Source organism: Desmodus rotundus, chromosome 2 (genome assembly GCF_022682495.2).
Source record: "Desmodus rotundus isolate HL8 chromosome 2, HLdesRot8A.1, whole genome shotgun sequence".
NCBI lineage: Eukaryota > Metazoa > Chordata > Mammalia > Chiroptera > Phyllostomidae > Desmodus > Desmodus rotundus.
The window spans coordinates 114,585,985-114,592,356 of NC_071388.1; the positions used below are offsets into that span (position 1 = coordinate 114,585,985).

At 39.4% G+C, this 6,372-nt stretch overlaps 1 pseudogene; it reads left to right on the top strand.

The window, feature by feature from the left end:
• The first annotated feature begins 2,342 nt into the window (after positions 1 to 2,342).
• On the top strand, positions 2,343 to 3,742 carry LOC112313092 (elongation factor 1-alpha 1 pseudogene; annotated as a pseudogene).
• The last annotated feature ends 2,630 nt before the right edge of the window (positions 3,743 to 6,372 follow it).

The window sequence follows — 6,372 nt, forward strand, 5'->3', positions numbered from 1 at the left end:
ATTTTAAAAACATTTTTGTCCCTTAAGACACAGGAATTCAGTTCATGCAACTGAAGACACAAAATATTACATGACGCTAGCTGGGAGATTTCTATTCTATTCTATTCTATTCTATTCTATTCTATTCTATTCTATTCTATTCTATATCATTCTGTTGTATATTTACTTAGAAAAAGGCTCAATTAGGTAGCATGATAGTAATGTCCTTTCCAGGAACCACACAAATCATAGGCTCAGGGAGAACACATGGGAGCTAAAGTGTGGGGAACCGTGTTCTGTTGGGTCTCTCCCGTGACCATGCTGGCTCTTCTCCACAAGTCCAGTGTGGGGAGAGGAACGATCAGTTGATTAACATCAAACATAATTGTGTTTGATGTTTGATGTATACAATTATGTTTGATGTTAACACAAGTGTTAAGGCACCCAGCATACTGCCAGTTACATGTATGAAAGTAATGAACTTAACAGTAATTTGTACCTCATTTTGTGCAAGGAGCAGTCAGGCAAAGGCCACCATTTACTCATGATTCAGAAAAACTGTCAGGGAAAAAGTTATTCTTTAGGACAGGTCAAAGCTGGTCTGGTAGAGCAGAAAGGAAGATTACATGCTGTAAATCTCACACACTGCTTAAAAGTAAAACTTGTGTATACTGTCTTTATATATTTCCTCATCCAAGGGCATTATTTTCATTGCTTTTAGAGAAAGAGGAAAGGAGAGAGAGAAACATCAATTGGTTGCCTCCTGTACGCACTTGGACCTGGGATCATATGTGTATATGCCAGGGATTAGACCCACAATTTAGGCTTGTGCCCTGACTGGAAATTGAACCACAACCCTTTGGCTATGTGATGTTACTCAAACCAACTGAGTCACAGCAGCCAAGACCTATAAGTCTCTGGTTTTTTTAAATTAATTTATTCATTTTTATTCAGTTACAATTGTCTGCATTTTCTCCCCTTCCCTCCACCCCACCCCAGCCAGTCCCACCTCCCTCCCCCATCTCTACCTTCCCCCTTGATTTTGTCCTTGTGTCCTTTATAGTAGTTCCTATAGACCCCTCTCCCCACTATGCCCTCCCCACTCCCCTGTGGCTATTGTTACATTGTTCTTAACTTCAATGTCTCTGGTTAAATTTTGTTTCCTTTTTTCTTTTGTTGATTATGTTCCAGTTAAAGGTGAGATCATATGGTATTTGTCCCTCACCGCCTGGCTTATTTCACTTAGCATAATGCTCTCCAGTTCCATCCATGCTGTTGCAAAGGGTATAAGCTCCTTCTTTCTCTCTGCTGCGTAGAATTCCATTGTGTAAATGTACCATAATTTTTGATCCACTCATTTGCTGATGGGCACTTAGGTTGCTTCCAGTACTTGGCTATTGTAAATTGTGCTGCTATGAACATTGGGGTGCATAGTAAGTCTCTGTTTAATGTAGTCGATAGGTTCTGTAATTTTAAGCCAACAAAACCAGTTTTATTGTATGCTAATTGATATAAACAAGACTTAAGTTTCTATGGATTCTCATCATTATTATAACAAAAATGACATAATTTAAGGGCTTGCTGTACTGACAGTAGTGTCACAATAATATCAAAATCAAGTAATCACATAAATCAAAGTAAATGGTCATTCATGTTTATTTATCTCACATTGACTGGCCACCCACAGAACACCTGGCATGATGTTGAGCGTGAGAGTGGTAACCATGAGTCAGAAGCAGTCCTCATCTTCAGTGTGCTCACTCTCGGGTTTGGAAGCAACTCACAGCTATGTCAGTAAATGGGAGAGGTAACTCATGCCAGGCGTGGGCATAACTGACAAGGGAGCGATACAAATCATTACTCTATGCTCAGCATAGAACCAAGATTCAGCGAAGACACTAAAGAAATAGAAGATGTGCTGCCTGCCCACCAAGGGACTACTGTGTTTTGGGCAGATGGAGAGGGAACATGCAGAATTAAGTGCTAAGTGGTTTGGCTCTTTTTTCTCCACAAAAGCAGCACAGAAATGGGGGCTGTTCCAAAAATCATTTTAAAGGCACTTAACCCTGTAAATTAAAAAAAATAAATCTTATTTAAGAATAAAATTTCAATTCATTAAATATTATCTAGCCATATTTCCAGGACACCTGGTCACTGCAAATGTGATTTGTATTTGCAACTCTAGATTCCATAGGTAAACAGGAAGAGACAAAATTAGAAAAATTAGAAATTTCTGCTCAGAGGCAAAAAAACCTTGAGGTGAAGGAGAGCAGAAAACTATTCTTATGAAGAAAGCTACATTCTAGCTTTTTTTTTTTTTTTACGCAGTGGGTTTGCCACCAGAACACAGATATCAAGAAAAAACCACCACTAAATCAAAGCCAAAATGGGAAAGGAAAAGACTCACATCAACATTATGGTCATTGGAAATGTAGATTCTGGCAAGTCTACCACTGTCAGCCATCTGATCTACAAATGTAGTGGGATCGACAAAAGAACCATGGAAAAATTTGAGGAGGCTGCTGAGAAGGGGAAGGGCTCCTTCAAGTATGCCTGGGTCTTAGATGAACTGGAAGCTGAACGTGAGCGTGGTATCACCATTGATATCTCCCTGTGGAAATTCGAGACCAGCAAGTATTATGCGACCATCATTGATGCCCCAGGACACAGAGACTTTACCAAAAACATGATTTCAGATTCATCTCAGGCTGACTGTGCTGTCCTGATTGTTGCTGCTGGTGTTGGTGAGTTTGAAGCAAATATCTCCAAGAATGGGAGAGCTGTGAGCATGTTGTTCTGACTTACACACTGGGTGTGAAACAGCTGATTGTTGGTCTTAACAAAATGGATTTCACTGAGCTGCCCTACAGCCAGAAGAGATACATGAAAATCATTAAAGAAGTCAACACCTACATTAAAAAAGTTGGCTACAACCCTGATACTACAGCATTTGTGCCAATTTCTGGTTGGAATGGTGACAACATGCTGGAGTGAAGTGCTAACATGCCTTGGTTCATGGGATGGAAAGTCACCCGGAAAGATGGCAGTGCCAGTGGAACCATGCTGCTTGAAGCTCTGGATTGCACCCTGCCACCAGCTCGTCCAACTGACAAACCCCTGAGTCTGCCTCTCCAGGATGTCTACAAAATTGGTGGCATTGGGACTGTCCCTGTGGGCGGAGTGGAGACTGGCATTCTCAAACCTGGCCTGGTGGTCACCTTTGCTCCAGTCAATGTTGCAACTGAAGTCTGTTGAAATGCACCATGAAGCTTTGAGTGAAGCTCTTCCTGGTGACAATGTGGACTTCAATGTCAAGAACATTTCTGTCAAAGATGTTTTCTGTGGCAATGTGGCTGCTGACAGCAAAAATGGCCCACCAATGGAAGCAGCTGGCTTCACAGCTCAGGTGATTATCCTCAACCATCCAGGACAAATCAATGCTGGATATGCACCTGTTCTGGATTATCACACAGCTCATATTGCTTGCAAATTTGCTGAGCTGAAGGAGAATGATCGTCGCTCTGGGAAAAAGATGGAAGATGGCCCAAAGTTTTTGAAATCTGGTGATGCTGCCATCGTTAATATGGTTCCTGGTCAGCCCGTGTGTGTTGAGAGCTTCTCTGACTGTCCTCCTCTGGGCCACTTTGCTGTTCGTGACATAAGACAGACAGTTGCTGTTGTTGTCATCAAGGCAGTGGACAAGAAGGCAGCTGGAGCTGGCAAAGCCACCAAGTCTGTCCAGAAAGCTCAGAAGGATAAATGAATATTATCCCCAACTCCTGCCACCCCAAGCTCAATCAGTGGTAGAAGAATGGTCTCAGAACTATTTGTCCCAATTGGCCACTTAAGTTTAACAGTAAAGGACTGATTAATGATTACAATACTTCGTAAAACCTTCAGAAGGAAAGGAGAATGTTTTGTGAACCATTTGGGTCTTTTTTGTGTGTGGCAGTTTTTAAGTCATTAGTTTTTAATATAATTACTTTTTAAGGGACACAACTTGACCAAAATCTGTCAGAATTTTGAGATCCATTAAAACAAAGTTTAATGAGAAACCCATGTGTTCTTTCTGTCAACACTGTAACTTTCATTTATATTTAGGTTAAAAGACTTAAGAGTAGCCCATAACCTATTTCTGCTGTTATATTTGCTGATGACTCAGAATTGGATAATTCTGTTAGGCGTTGTTTGTTTTTTTTTTTTTTTTCTGGGTGGGAACTTTTCTTTTTCACTTTGTCCTAACGGGAGGAATCTCTTTGTGTAGTAAAAGCTGTAGGAGGGGTTCTGGTGCAACACTAAATAGGTTAGGACAGATAAAGTAACTGTTTATGTGTAAGCTAGTTTATGTGTAAGCTATCTGTAAAGGCCAAATTCTGGTATATTAAAGTCCACGAGTTTCATAAAAATTTTGTAGTTAACATCAATATGATTAAATTTGTTAATGTCAAATTCTAGTTTCCATTTTTACTGAAATGTGAATTTACATTTACAAATAATGAGCTAGTTTAAAGAATTTAAAATGAGGTTTAAATAGTATTGAGCACTGTCTTGCTACAGTTAATTGTATCTAGATTCTAGGAAAAATAAATGATACTGGAAGTTGGAAAAAAAAAAGTACATTCTAACTGAGAAAGTTTCCCAAATATTGCTGAGATAAGCAAGCTGTTATTTGGACTGCACAAACCAGGTGAACACAAATCTCCTTTCTTCCTTTCCTTTGCTGCTCACATGACACATCCATAAAAGTTTCAACTTAAAGGACTTTTCCCACCAGAAAAGGTGTCCAATTTTATATTGAAAGTTACCAGAAACAAAGACAAGTTTCACTCTACAGACAAATTTTCTAGAACAAATTTATTCATTAAGTCAAGGGTATTTTGCCAAGTAAAAATAACTGGCCCATTTATCAATGATAAGCCTCACTTCATGGACCAGTCTAAAATAATTCAAACTACTTAAGTTTTCCACTAAAGCCCATACCATCACTGATAATAAATTCTGGTCTATCTTTGCTTAGCTACATGAGGGCAGGGAGATAATTTTTTCAGTTTTTTTAAGTATATGTTATTGATTATGCTATTACAGTTGTCCCAATTTTCCTCCTTTGCCCCCCTCTGCCTGTCACACCCATTTCCTCCTGCAATTTCCTCGCTTAGTTCATCATGCATTTAAGTTCTTTTGCTTCTCCATTTCCTATACTATTCTTAACATCCCATTATTTTGTACCTGCCAATAATGCTGCTTAATCCCTGTACCTTCCCCCCACTCTCACATTTTCCCATCCCAGCTGATAAACCTCTGCATGATTTCCATGTCTGTGATTCCAATCCTGTTTTAATTCTTTGCTTAGTTTGTTTTTTTTCTTTTTGTTTTTTAGATTCAGTTGTTGAGAGTTATGAGTTTGCTGTTATTTTAATGTTCATAGTTTTGATCATCTTCTTTTACTTTTTATTTATTTATTGATTGATTGATGGATTGATATATTTATTGACTATGCTATTAGAGTTGTCCCATTTCCCCCCCTTCACTCAACTCCATCCTGCCCACCCTCTCCCTCCCACATTCCCCCCCTATAGTTCATGTCCATGGAGCATACATATAAGTTCTTTGGCTTCTACACTTCCTACACTATTCTTACCCTCCTCCTGTCTATTTTCCACCTATCATTCATGCTACTTATTCTCTGTACCTTTCCCACCTCTCTCCCCCTCCCAATCCCCTATTGATAACCCTCCACTTGATCTCCATTTCTGTGGTTCTGTTCCTGTTCTAGTTGTTTGCTTAGTTTTCTTTTGTTTTGGTTTTAGGTGTGGTTGTTTATAACTGTGAGTTTGCTGTCATTTTTACTGTTCCTATTTTTTATCTTCTTTTTCTTAGATAAGTCCCTTTAACATTTCATATAATAAGGGCTTGGTGATGATGAACTCCTTTAACTTGACCTTATCTGAGAAGCACTTTATCTGCCCTTTCATTCTAAATGATAGCTTAGCTGGATACAGTAATCTTGGATGTAGGCCCTTGCCTTTCATGACTTGGAATACTTCTTGCCAGTCCCTTCTTGCCTGTAAGGTCTCTTTTCAAAAATCAGCTGACAGTCTTATGGGAACCCCTTTGTAGGTAACTGTGTTCTTTTCTCTTTCAGCTTCTAAGATTCTCTCCTTCTGTTTCATCTTGGCTAATGTAATTATGATGTGCCTTACTGTGTTCCTCCTTGGGTCCAGCTTCTTTGGGACTCTCTGAGCTTCCTGGACTTCTTGGAAGTCTATTTCCTTTGCCAGATTGGGGACGTTCTCCTTCATTATTTGTTCAAATAAGTTTTCAATTTTTTGTTCTTCCTCTTCTCCTTCTGGCGCCCCTATAATTCGGATGTTGGAATGTTTCAAGATGTCCTGG